At 45.4% G+C, this 14104-nt stretch overlaps 1 pseudogene; it reads left to right on the forward strand.

Annotated features, from left to right (window-relative positions):
• The first annotated feature begins 7360 nt into the window (after window positions 1-7360).
• Window positions 7361-7860, forward strand: LOC105887607 (annotated as a pseudogene).
• Window positions 7861-14104: the final 6244 nt, after the last annotated feature.

Genomic DNA, 14104 nt, shown 5'->3' on the forward strand with positions numbered 1-14104 from the left:
TGTATGAAAACACCACACTGTACCCCCAAAGTGCATCAATGTACACAGTTACCATTCAATAAAAAAAAAAAATTAAAAAAAAAAATTATAGTCTATCAAAAAAAAAAAAAAAAAAGAGTAACTGGCTGGGCACAGTGGCTCACACCTGCAGTCCTAGCACTCTGGGAGGCCGAGGTAGTGGTGGGGGACTTGCTTGAACTCAGGAGTTTGAGACTAGCCCGAGCAAGAGTGAGATCTGGTCTCTATTAAAACCAGAAAAACTAGCCAGGCATCGTGACAGGTGCCCCTATAGTTCCAGCTACTGGGAGGCTGAGCAGGAGGATTGGTTGAGCCCGAGTTTGAGGTTGCTGTGAGCTGTGACGACACAGCACTCCACCCAGGTGACAGAGTGAGACTCTGTCTCAAAAAAGAAAAAAGAGCAACCTCTACTGAAATATACTTCTGTACATTTTCCTTTGCCCCCGAGGGGTGGTCTGTGAGGGTCAGCAGGTCAGGGGCTGACCTCCGGGCAAGGCCACCAGGGATGCTCTCAGTCACCTCTGTCTCAAAACAGGTATTGAAGTTCAGGGAGTGCAACACTAGTGTCTGTCAACACCTGCTTCCTTCCTGGGGTCAAGGCTGCTGGCAGATGAGGGCTGGCGGTGAGTGAGGGATTAATTGGGTTTGGGGCAGAAGGAGAGAAACATTGTCTCTGTCCCAAGGCTCAAGGCAGTCAGCCTGGTCGCTGCTAAGACAGTGATTTTAATGTGGGTCTGCATGGTTTAGAGAGGGGACAAAGGAGCTGTGAAACCCTGCAACATCCGAGGCCCAAGGCTGAGAACAAAGAGGGCCTAAAACCCCCACATTATAAAAGAGCCAGGGAGAATGGGAGTCTGACTCCTCCACAGGGTCTTAAGGAGGAATGGAGGCAGTTTGCCTGGTGTCGCTGTTGCCGACCCTCGCCTGGCAACAGCCCACCTCACTCCTCGGGAGCGAAAGACTAGGTGTGGGGAGGATGAAAAATCACCGGAGTTTGGGGCAACCATCTAGGTGGTGGTGAGGGGGGTGTTGAGCATTTGCCACAGCTCTCAGAAGCCAAGGGACAGGGCTTTCGGAGGAGGGAAGGGGAAAGGTATTGTGGGACTGCTGCCCTGGGCCATCTAGGCGCTGGTGGGAGTGCATGTGTGGGAGTCGCTGTAAGGCAGAGGAAGCAGGTGCCTGTCTCAGGGAATTGCAGGCAAGAGTGGACGGGCTGGGGGTGCTGGAGCGGTCAAACCAGGTTGGAGCCCCCAACACAGACTAGAAGAACCCACAGTCTAGTGGCAAACAAGAGCCAGCCGAGCTGCTGACTCACAGTGACACCAAGAGCGACTTGGTATTAGCTAAAGCACAGTCTCTTGAAGGTTTCACATCATTGTCCTCTTAAGGAGCCTCTTAGGACAATTTCTTTCCTATTCAGCACCTTCTTCTCCCTGCTTATGAAATTTTAATGCAGCAAATATGCTGTTTACCGGTTGTAGCCCTTTGGAAGATCATAAACCACCATAAGATTTTTTTTTTTTTTGCTTTCAAGAACTAATTTTCAACTTTTGGGGAGCAATATTATTCCTGCAGAGAATACGAGTTAGAGAAATGGTCTCATCAACACAGTGATAAAGCCTGTCTTATGTAACTGCAGCCCAACAAAATTAGGTTTATGGCCTTGCTGCAGCCAGGGAGACTACCCTCCGGGAGAAGGAAGAGGCATGGTTATTGTAGAATTTGAGGTCAAGGTGGAGTAAAATTTAAATGAAGCAGTGTTTCACAGGCTCCAAGCAAAGCTGGGGTGTGTGTTAAGGGTCATTATCAGGTCTGGGCTGAGAAGACCACTGAGGGTCCTATTTCTTTTGAAAACACAAAATTAAGATACAGGTAGAATTCTGCATCTGAAAATTTCTCATCTGAAGCCCTGGTGGGTTGAAAATCAAGGCTCACAGTGTCAGAGAGACTCGCTCTGCCAGGCAGGACTGGGGTGTTCTATTCTTCCCAACACGATTTCAAACAGCCAAGTCTCTGACAGTCTTTCATTTTAGAGAACTAGGTTTCTCAGCAAAGACCATGTTGCTAATTAAACATGGTCTTTAAAGGTTTATAAGATGAACTTTCCTAGAAGGAAAGACCCTCTTTCACCAAAGTCTAGGGCAGTGCAATCCAGTAGGACTGGAGGAAGGGACAATTTGACTCTTTCTACCACAGGTTCCTGGGGCCACCACTCAAGTCTCAGCTCAGAGGAGAGCCGGGAGGAGACGAGAAGTTTTAACTCACCAGAGTGTGACTGGAAACGTAGGGAAGTAACCCACGAAGTCCTCAAGACACTGGTAACAATGGTTCAACACCCCTTGAGTGAAGGCAGTGAGACGGCTGCAGGCTGAGCTCAGACTGTCAGCGGCAGGCAGGAAGCACAGTGAGAGCCACCAGCTGGGAGACAGGCTGGCCTGATGCCTTTTCTGAGTTGAAAGTATCACCTGTGACCAGAGCCTCTGGAGTGTTCAGCACTGGCCTCTCATTCTGCCAGTGTGCCTGCTGGGTAGGGTAAGTGGTGACATAAAGCAAGAGAGGTCAGGCAGCTTGTCTGTGTCCTGGGGAGGAGTGGGAACTAGGCCAGGTCAGGGCCGCAGAGGTGAAAGGAGGTGAAGAACAGATGAGGGGAACGAGGAGCTTGCGGAGTCTCCTAATTTAATTGCAAGAAGCATCCAAAAAGAGGAAGTGGGGCAGTGTTTTTCAACCTTTTTTATCTCACAGCATACTCATATCTATAGTTAAACTTCCTCAGCACACTGAAATTACGTTGGTCAAAAAAAAAAAAAAATCAAAAAAGAATATACTTACCATGCTTTGAACTTCTTTTGAAAACCATTTAATCAATGATCTTTAAAGTGTTTCGTGGCACACCTAAGATCCTCTCTCAGCACACCAGTGTGCCGTGGCACACCGGATGAAAATCACTGAAGTAGAACATTGATAAAAGTGGAAAGACACCTGGAAGAAAAGTCCAGCCATAGATTCTGGGAATTAGAAGTGGGAGGAGAGATGGAAGCTGGGGCAGGGAGACAAATGAAGTAGTAGGAGAAAGGCTCAACTTTTGACCTTCCGCTCTGACAACATGACTCCTCTGGCTTGAAAAACCACAACAATTTAAAAAAAAAAACCCAGAGAAAAAAACATCCAAACAGGTGGTTGTGGTCCCTGAAACTTTATAAAATCTGTGGGAACTGTGCTGACTTCCCTTTGAGGTCAGTTCTGAAAAACTACCCATGCGGTGACAGATCAAGTCTTCCATCAAGGTGGTGGCCTGTGTTCTGGGAAAAGGATGCTGGGATCACATTCCAGAGAGAGAATGGGATAGAGGGATGGACGCTAATAAGCATGGTGGAAGTAGGGAGGGTCACAGAGGTCCCCCCGCCCCCAGGGAAGTGTGGACCCAGGGAGAGAAAATGCCAAAAGGGAAATGAGACACAGGAATATTTTTTGAAAGAAGGGTGATTTTACTGGATTTAGACTAGAAGGATATATTGAGACAACTGAATCAATCATTGCCTGTTGTAAATGCCCCTAGCCCCAGGTATCCAATCATGATTGGCATCTGCAATGACACCCTTGGTCCCTTGACCGGTGGTTGGTCCCTGGATAGACACATCACCCAAGTTTAGACAACAAAAGGGAAAATATCTGCCAGGGGTCTCTGGCAAAGATTTGCCTCTATCCCATAAAAGATATATATATATATATATATATATATATATATATGCTATCTCCCTTCCTGTTCTGGAAGTTTTTGTGTAAGGATGTGATACTTGGAGCTACAGCAGCCATATTGACACCATGAGGCCACCTGCTTAAGGAAGAATGCTAACAAGCTAAGAATGACAGAGCAGAAGGGTGGAAAGGGCCTGGCCCTTTATCTTCAACAGGGTTAAGGATTGAGCTGGGACCATCTACTTCCAAACTCATTGTTAAAAACATTCCTATGGCCAACTCCCTATTGGCCAGATACCTTCTAACTTGCAGCCCAATGCAATAGATCAGCCTACATCCTGCTAGAACCTTTCCAATGACATCTCCTCTTACCTTGAAACTATCTTATGATCCTGGAATTTCTAAACTCTGATTATTTGCTTTGTAAGAGCTATGTCATCTTAATGTCTCCTTAGCCTATTATGACTAAACTCAGGGGACATTTCTTATGGGTCTAAGTTGCTAGCTCTGGCACCAAGATGCCAGGACCCTCCTCATCCTATAAGGGAGCTTTTGAGAGCTGACTGGTGGCGGCTGCATGGATGAGGCATTCCCAGACAAAAAACAAACATGCTGCATGAGATTCTTTCAAGATCAAGTATCAGCTGACTGACAGTCTCAATTACAAGTTTGAGCTGCTACTAATAAAAATACCCATGCTTACTAATAAATACCCATACTTACTACAGAATCTTGGATACTATGGGAACAAGGAGGACTGAACGAGTCGGCGGGGGGTAGGGGGTGGGGACTGTGAGTGATGCTGTCCTGTGGGAGAGTAGCCGTGCCTGAGTTCAGTGCTCTTGGACAAGAAAAGCAACCCATCTGACATCTTGATGCCAGAGCTGGTGACCAGACCCACAAGAAATGTCCTCTGAGTTTAGTCACAGTAGGATAGGGAGACGCTAAGATGGCATAGCTCCTACAAAGCAAATTAGCAGAAGTTAGAAATTCCAGAAGCAGGCCGGGCTCAGTGGCTCACACCTGTAATCCCAGCACTATGGGAGGCCAAGGCAGGTGGATCTCTTGAGGTCAGGAATTTGAGACCAGCCTGAGCAAGAGCAAGACCCAATCTCTACTAAAAATAGAAAAACCAGGAGCCTGTTGTGGCCAGCACTTATAGTCCCAGCTACTCAGGAAGCTGAGACAGGAGGATTGCTTGGGCCCAAGAGTTTGAGGTTGCTGTGAGCTGTGATGACACCACGGTACTCTACCCAGTTTGACAGAGTGAGACTCTGTCTCGAAAAAAAAAAAAGAAAGAAGAGAAAGGAAAGAAAGAAATTCCAGGATCACAGAATATTTTAAGGTATGAGTAAGAGTGCCCCTGGGGTACCTGTGATACACAGGATGCCCACACAAAGATGAGGCTGTGTGCTCCTGGACGCCTAACTCACATATTCAATTAATGTACATAATTGGCGGATTCCCTCATTCCCCCTCTCCATCTTTCTAATAATCATTTTCCTGTGATTGTCTGTTTCGAGCAGCACCCTTATCTTTCTGACAGCCTAGATGTCTCCTTCAGAGTAGTCTCCATTAAAACAACTTCTTGTTTATTTGTTCTTTTTTTTTTTTTTTTTTTTTTTTTTTTGAGACAGAGCCTCAAGCTGTCCCCCTGGGCAGAGTGCCATGGCATTACAGCTCACAGCAACCTCCAACTCCTGGGCTCAAGCGAGTCTCCTGCCTCCGCCTCCCAAGTAGCTGGGACCACAGGCGCCCGCCACAACGCCCGGCTATTTTTTGGTTGCAGCCATCATCGTTGTTTGGCGGGTCCGGGCTGGGGATTCGAACCCGACAGCTTAGGTGTACGTGGCTGGCGCCTTAGCCGGTTGAGCTATAGGCGCCGAGCCTGTTTATTTGTTCTTTGGAAAACAATCGAATAATTTGCAGAAGCGGCTGCCAAGCACCCCCCACCTGCGCACTCTGGCAGCAGGACTGCGGGTCCCTCAGCCCTCACTGGCTGCTCTGCTCATTCAGTTTGCTCCGCAGCAAACTGCGTGCATCTCTTCTGGCTGACCTTCTTTTGATTCATAGTATAGCTTCTGACAGAAAGCAGATCAGAGGGTGCTGGGCGCTGGGGATCGGCGAGGGGAGGATATTGATCGAGAAGGTATCAGACATTTAAGGGTGATGTAAATGTTCTATAACTTGATGTGGTGGTGGTGGTGGTGGTGGGGAATCACAAAATAATCAAAACTTACCAAACTATATGCTTAAAATGGATGTATTTTATCGTATATAAATTATGCCTCTGGCCTCCAAGCCCATAGACATAACACTATCTACCTTGCTAAGTTTCTTAAGCCGAGCAGCTTTCTGCTTTCGCTGTGCCACTCTGCACCGGCTATGACTGCTGGGTGGTAACCCAGGTTACACACAAAAAGGGCAGAAACCATGGTGCAGACATGACAAATGGTAGCCTGCCCTGCTCATGGTGCTGGAGATCGCAGGAAGTGGTGGGGCCCACGGCCATCTACATGCAATTCCTGCCTTGTCACCAGGTGGGGCTGGGGCTTCAATGCTGTTGCACCTCTCAATTTTTCCAGCTGAAAATGCAGTGGTTATTGCTGTTTTTGAAATCTTATATTCTTGTAAATAGATAACAAATTTAAAATGTTAAAGTACTGTGTGTGGGGAAAGCAAACCAGGCCTGAGGCTGTGGGCCGCTTCTGGGCTTCCAAGCTGCGGGCTCTGGGGCAGCAAAGGCTGGGCAGGCTCAGACGTGAGGAGGCGTGGAGAAGGAGCGTGAGGAAGAACAATTTTGCCATAAGCATAGCTCAGAGATACTCGTGCCCAGAACTGAAGACAAACACAGATCTGCTGGCTTGCTCTTTTTTGAGATAGTTTCATTCTGTCATCCTTGGTAGAGTCCATGGCATCATCACAGCAAACTCAAACTCTTGGGCTTAAGTGTTGCTCCTGTCTTAGTCTTCTGAGTAGCTGAGACTTCAAGCACCCTGCCATTATGGCTGGCTAGTTTTTCTATTTTTAGTAGAGATAGGGTCTCTGTCTTGCTCAGGTTGGTCTCCAACTCCTAAGCTCAAGCAATGCACCTGCCTAGGCCTCCCAGAGTTCTGGGAATACAGGCGCGAGCCACCTCACCTGGCCTCTGCTGTTTTTCTTAAAACATTCCTCCTAGTCCTTTGTTCTCACTTTGAGGTCCTTGTCTGCCCCTGCAGCCCTTCCCTGAAAGCTGTCTCCCTCACCCCCAGAGGTCTCTGGAGGACACAGGGCAGCCAGGGAGGGGGCCCCCCCTCCTGCCCCGGGCTCTGCAGGCTGTTTTTATGTCCTTGATCTATCCCCATCTCCAGATGTCCAATCCATCAGTAAGGCTGTAGGCATGGACAACACCCAAATTTTGACCTGCAGCCCCAGACTTGTGGATCCAGCTGTGTACAGATGCATCTCAATTTCACGAGTCCAAACCCCATTCTTCATTCCTCCCCCAAATTTAGCCCCCCGCCAACCAGGCTATTCCACTTCTATAAATGGGCACATCACCTACTCTTGTGCCCCTGCCCAAAGCTCCCACGTCATTCTTTTTTTTAAAGATTGAATTCTTTCTCTAAGCTCTCTCTGGTTTGGAATCTGGAGACAACACACAGAAATGGCACCTCAAATGGGGAAGGAAAAGAAGGAAGGACAGGTCAGAAGCCTTGGACCTCACTCGGGTGGCTGAAGGGGAGAATGTGTCCGGTGTGCAGCACACCTTTGCATCCTTCAGTGATACCTCTGTTCATGTCACTGATCTTTCTGCCAAGGAAACCACCTGCCGAGTACTGGTGGGATGAAGGTGAAGGCTGACTGAGACGAATCCTGATCCCATGCTGCCATGTTGGCCGCCCAGGATGTGGTCCAGAAGTGCAAGCAGCGGGGCATCACTGCCCTACACGCCAAACTCTGGGCCATAGCAGGACATGAGACCAAGAACCCTGGGCCTTGGGCCCAGCCCTCCGAGCCCTGGTCCTGTTGGGTATTAAGATAGGGCAGACTGAGGACATCATCCCCTCTCACAGCATCCCCAGGAAGGGAAGGCGCCGTGCTCGCCACCATGAACTGGACCCCTCACTATATTTTGTGTTAATAAATTGCCTTTGCGTAAACTAAAAAAAAAAAATTCTTTCTGTAATTTTTATTTAAAAATGATCATATGAGAAAATGAACTCTTTTTTGATTAAGTATACAGTTCTGGGAATTTTAGCACACATCAACTCCTGTAACCACCAGCACAATCAAGATGAAGAGCAAATTATTGTCTTTTTGAACCTTTGGGGCTGGCTTTCTCGCCCCCGGAATGTCTTGGGCCTTCATCCAGGTTGCTGTGCGTATTGATAGCTTGTCCCCTTGGTTTCTGAGCGGTCCTCCACTGGGTGCACACATCATTACTTGTTGTCCACGCACCCTCGGAAGGCCATCTGGGTTCTTTTCAGAATGCTCTATGCCTTCTTGCACAGGCTTTTATTTGGGCACACTTTACATTTCTCTAGGTCAAATACCCAGCAGAGAAATAGCTGAGATATATACATATGGTAACCGTATGTTTAACTTCTTTTTTTTTGAGACAGGGCCTCACTCAGTCACCCTGGAGTTGAGTGCCATGGCGTCGTAGCTCACAGCAACCTCAAGAGATCTTCCTGCCTCCGCCTCCTTAGTAGTTTTTTTAGGGAAGGGATCCTGAGCTTACTCACACTGGTCTTGAACTCCTGAGCACAAGCAATCTGCCAGCCTCGGCTTCCAGAGCGCTGCAATTACAGGCATGAGCCCCTGTGCCCGACCTTAGGTTTAACTTTTTAACATACCTTCAAAGCGTCTTCCCCAGCAGCTGTGCCATTTTGCACGCCCTCCAGCTCTATCTGGCATCCGGCTGCTTCACCACCTTGTTAGCACTTAGTGCTGTCAGTGTTTTTATTTTAGCCATTCCAGAAAGTATGCATTGGTCTAGAGGGTCTATGATTGACCCTCTTGACCTTCTCCTTTGCTATCCACATCCAATTCACCATTAAGTCTCTCTCCGGAGGATCTCTATATGAGTCTGCTTTCAACTTGGTTCTCCCTCTTGTCCCCATCCCCCTGGTTCACACCACAGCCAGAGGATGCTTTGAGGAATGTAAACAGGATCACGTCATTGTCCTGCATACAGCCTTTCAGTGGCTCCCCATTCTGACCCTCTTCCCATGGCCTTCAAGGGGTGTCCAACCTTTTTTCTTTTCTGCTGCACATTGGAAGAATAAGAGTTGAACTGGACCACACATGAAACACACAAACACTAACAAAAGCTGAAGAGGAAAAGGAAAGGTCCGTGCATAGTTTTCGTGATATCTGACACCACAGATAAGCAAAACAGTCCTCAAATAATCTGTACGTGGCCCACAGGCTGCAGGTTGGACATCCCTGCTAGCCCTTCCTCTCTCACCAAGCTCCTCTAAGGTCAGCCCACCTTCCCTGACTTCACTTCGCTGGCCTGGCTGCCTCTCTATTCCTCAAAAAGGCAAATGCTCACACTCTGCACTCACTTTTGCACACTTTAAAGCTCTCCACGTGTCCCTGGCTGGCTTACCCCCTCCTTTCAGGTCTTTCTCTGATGTCACGCATGAGAGAGGCTTTCCCTGGTCACCCAATCTCAAGTAGCCCCCCTTGATATTATCTCACACTGTGCTTTGACAGCTTGACTCACTCATTAACTCACTCATGTGGTTAACATGACTCTTCCCATAGGCTGGGAGGCCCACAGCAGCAGTCACCATGTCTGTTTGGTGTATTGCTGTGCTCCCTAGTGAGCGCCTAACACAGAGTGGACATTTGGTATTTGATACACGAACAAATAACTTTTAATAATTATCTCCAGTTTTCTACTACCATAAATAATGCTACAAAGTATCCTTTCCCATAAATGCTTATGCCTGTGCACTTTTCCTCAAAGGGGAACTGCTGAATTAAACGGCTTACATGCTTGGAGTTTTGACAGATACTGACAAATCACCTTCCCCAGAGGAACCACCCTCTTCTCCCCCATGTCTGTAAGAGCCCTCATAACTGCCAGCAAAAGAAAATATTGTATTTTATTTTTTTTAAAAGTTGGTATTTAAAATTTGATAACTCTGTGTATTAGTCAGCATTCTCCAGAGAAACAGAATCAACAGGGTGTGTGTGTGTGTGTGTGTGTATCTATATATCTGTCCATATAAAGAGATTTATTTAAGGAATTGACTCATGTGATTGTGGTTGCTTGGTAAGTCTAAAATCTGTCGGAGGAGGCCAGTGAACCACAGACTCAGGAAAGAGACAAACCAGGAAGGTGGATGTTGCAGATGAAGTCCAATGTCACAGACTGTGGCAGTCCATATAGCCTATGGCTAGGAGGAGTGAGTGTTACAAGAAATACCTGTATAGCTCAATTATGGAACAACTTGGTAAAAAGGGCATGGGGAGGGATTTAGCTCTCCTGACAGGAATGAGAGAGCTCATGAGATGAGAGCATTGGCAGTGTCTATACCTGTGGCGTTGAGAGGCACAAGATCAGCCTTATATTAGGCTGCAGGAGAAGGTACTCGGGAGTGCGCATTCTATCACAGACCGGTTTACTCTGATTCTGTCTCCTCTCCTGCCTGCAGAACTTCAGCATGGCGTCTCTCTGCTGAAGCTTACTAAGCTGCACTAAAGACTAAGATTTAAGACTACTTTATCCTCAAAGACTCTCTCCCTCTCTCTCTTCCTTCTACTAAAGTTAAATAGCCCTCAGGCACCTAAGAGCAATGGTTCCTGAGTGAGATAATAGCATGTGGTCCACGTCTGCAACCTAGATAAGCCAGGGCCTGAGCCCAACCAGTCCCAGACTCGGACCAGTGGCAGTGACAACAGACCAAGTCCAAAAGCAGACTATAGGAGAACTCTGCTCAGAAAGTGACTCTTTGGTTCTAACCAGGCCTTCAAGTGATTGGATGAGGCCTACCCACGTTATGGAGGGCAAACTGCTTTACTCAAAGTCCACTGATTTAAATGTAAATCTCATTTCAAAACCTCCTCACAGAAACATCCAGGATAATGTTTAACTGAGTATCTGGACAGTTGGCTTAGCCAAGATGACACACAAGATGGATCAACATGCTGTATACTATTTAAATTTTAATCCAAATAAAAAGCGAGGTAGAAAGAATTTGCGTATCGTGCAGAGTCATTTGTGTTTCTTCCAATACCTGCCTTGTTCTTCTTTCACTTGTGGAGTTCTTTGAATAATGGCATGCAAACTCATTATCAGTTATATACGCAGAAGGATCATGGTCTTTTACTTTGATGATGATTTTTTCCATAAGTTTATATTTTTATGTGCTCAAATTTGTAACCTTTTTTGATGACTTCCACATTTATTTCAGGCAAGGAGAAAAACCTATTTAAAGACATATTTACATAAAATATTACATAAAATATTAAAGGCATATTTATGCCTATATGACTTTTCAAGCATTAAAACGCATACTTGTCTTCAACACATCTGGCTTTTACTCTTGTTTTCTAGTTATCGTTCTTCTAAATGGGTTGTCAACTTTCTCAGCATTATTTCCCGAATAGTCCCTCCTTACCACGCTGATTTAAAAGGGACTTAGATCCTCAAAATGTAACCTACAGCGATAATATATCATCATTTTTACTATCCTAACATAAATGTCAGAAACTCAAGTGTCCAGTGCTGGAGAAGATGCATGGGAATGGGTACTGCTGTGCACAGTTGGTGGGAATGTAAATTACTGATCACTTTCAGGAAGGTAATATGGGACTACCTATCACAATTTCAAAGCACATCTCTTTGCCTCAGGAATTGCATCAATTATATACCTAAAAATCCATCTAGCCAAGATACATCTGTTCAGATAGATAGATGATAGATACTCACTGGAGCACTATTCGTTACAGCATAAGGACTGAACTATGAAAATTGATCCTAAATGGTTATATACATTTTCAGACTGAAAACAAAATATTATATAGTCATTACAAAGAATCCAGATCTGTATATATTCAGAACAAAACAATTACCAGTGCATACTGTAAGGTGAAAAATGAAATTTTAGTACTTAGGGGGGCCAAGGTGGGAGGACCACCCCAAGGTGAAAGTTCAAGACCCCATCCATACAAAAAAATTGAAAATCAGCCCAGTATGGGTGGCACCCATAGTTCAGTGGGTAGGGCGGCAGCCACATACACTGAGGGTGGCAGGTTCGAACCCAACCCAGGCCAGGTAAAATGACAACTGCAACAACAACAACAACAACAACAAAATAGCTGGTCATTGTGGTGCCTGTGGTCCCAGCTACTTAGAAGGCTACAGCAAGAGAATTGCTTAAGCCCAAGAGTTTGAGGTTGCTGTGAGCTGTGAAGCCATGGCACGCTACCAAGGGTGACAGAGTAAGACTCTATCTCAAAAAAAAAAAAAAGCATATATAGAAAATCAAGAAAATCAGCTGAGTGTGGTGGTGAATGTCTAGTTCTAGCTATTTGGAAGGCTGAGGTGTGAGGATGGCTTGGGTCCTGGAGATCGAGGTTGTAGAGAGCTGTGATCACGCCCTTGCACTTCAGCCTGGGTGACAAAGGAGACCCTGTTTCTTTAAAAAAAAAAAGTTAAAAACATTTTTTAAAAAGTTTCAGAACTATATATATAAATGTATCTATAGTTTGTATACATACTTGATATATTTATATATATATAAACTATATATTTATATATACATGTATGAGAAAAAGCAAAACAGAAGTTCCTCTAGGAAGGGAGAAGTGAAATAGAATTTCACATTTTACTTCCGTATTGTTGGATTCCATTATAATAAGGATATATTCATGTGTTGTTATATAATTATTTTTATTTATTATTATTATTATTTTTGCAGTTTTTGGCCGGGCTGGGTTTGAACCCTCCACCTCTGGCATATGGGGCCAGCGCCCTACTCCTTTGAGCCACAGGCACCGCCCTATTATGCGATTTTTTTAAATTAAAGAAATAATGAGAAAACCTTCACCGTCTTGATTCTTACCAGTAGCTACAGCAAATAAATTTCAAGTGGCCTGAAAATCTACAGGGTTGCTGTGAGGTTAGCTGGGCTGGGGGAGAATCATTTGGCATACTCAGCCCTTGGAGTGCCCATCCCTGCATCCAGAGAGAAGTGAGGTAGTTAAACCACCCCCCAGACTTCAGGCACTGAAAACAGGAGTGCTCTCTTGAAGAATGAGGGTAGTGTACAGTTCCTCGCCTCTTTGGCATTCAGGGTTTGCACGACATCTAGAGAAGCTCTTGGCTGGCCTGTGTTGGGAGGGGCTGCTGCCCAAGAGCAGATCCTGTACTCAGAGCAACGTGGAATCCCAGTCCTGGACCATTTGCCCAGGCCAGGGCCCATCACCGCAGCCTGGAGGGCATCTGGCTCGGACCTGATAATTACTCTTCTAACATGATCATTAAATGAAGTTAAACATATGGTCATGGAGAGATCTTGACAAGACTTGACTTTAAACTTGTGGCCCACTTCTGGCTCTACATTGTAACAAGTTCTGTCCAAATATAAACAAATATATTTTAAACAAATCCTAAAACTACACATTTTACCCCAGTGGATGCTCTTGTTTGGTTTATCGAAGATTAGGTGGCTGTAAGTTGTTGGTTTCATTTCCAGGTTTTCTATTCAATTCCAAATATCTATGTTTCTATTTTTGCGCCAGTACCATGCAGTCTTGACCACTATGGCCTTGTAGTACAGCCTAAAATCTGGTATAGTGATACCCCTAGGCTTTGTTTTTGTTACTAAGAAAAGTTTTAAGTTACTAGTTTTGTTCCTAAGACTCCCTATTTAAAAAATGGTGCTGGGAGAACTGGATGTCCACATGTAAAAGACTGAAATTAGACCCGCACCTTTCTCCACTCACAAAAATTGATTCAAGATGGATAAAGGACTTAAATTTAAGGCATAAAATGATAAAAATCCTCAAAGAAAGAATAGGAAAAACACTGGAAGATATTGGCCTGGGGAAAGACTTTATGAGGAAGACTGCCATGGCAATAGCAACAACAGCAATACTAAACAAATGGGATTTAATGAAACTGAAAAGTTTCTGTACAGCCAAGGAGACAACAACAACCAAAGCAAATAGACAATCTACTTAATGGGAAGGGATATTTGCATATTTTGAATCAGACAAAAGTCTAACAACCACGATCTATGCAGAACTTCAATTAATCTACAAGAAAAAAACAACCCCATACATCAATGGGGAAGAGACATGAATAAAATCTTCTCTTAAGACGATAGATGGGCTCGGCGCCTATAGCTCAACCGGCTAAGGCGCCAGCCACGTACACCTAAGGTGGCGG

This window comes from Otolemur garnettii, unplaced genomic scaffold, assembly GCF_000181295.1.
Source record: "Otolemur garnettii isolate 467f Iridium unplaced genomic scaffold, OtoGar3 scaffold00100, whole genome shotgun sequence".
Taxonomy (NCBI): Eukaryota; Metazoa; Chordata; class Mammalia; order Primates; family Galagidae; genus Otolemur; species Otolemur garnettii.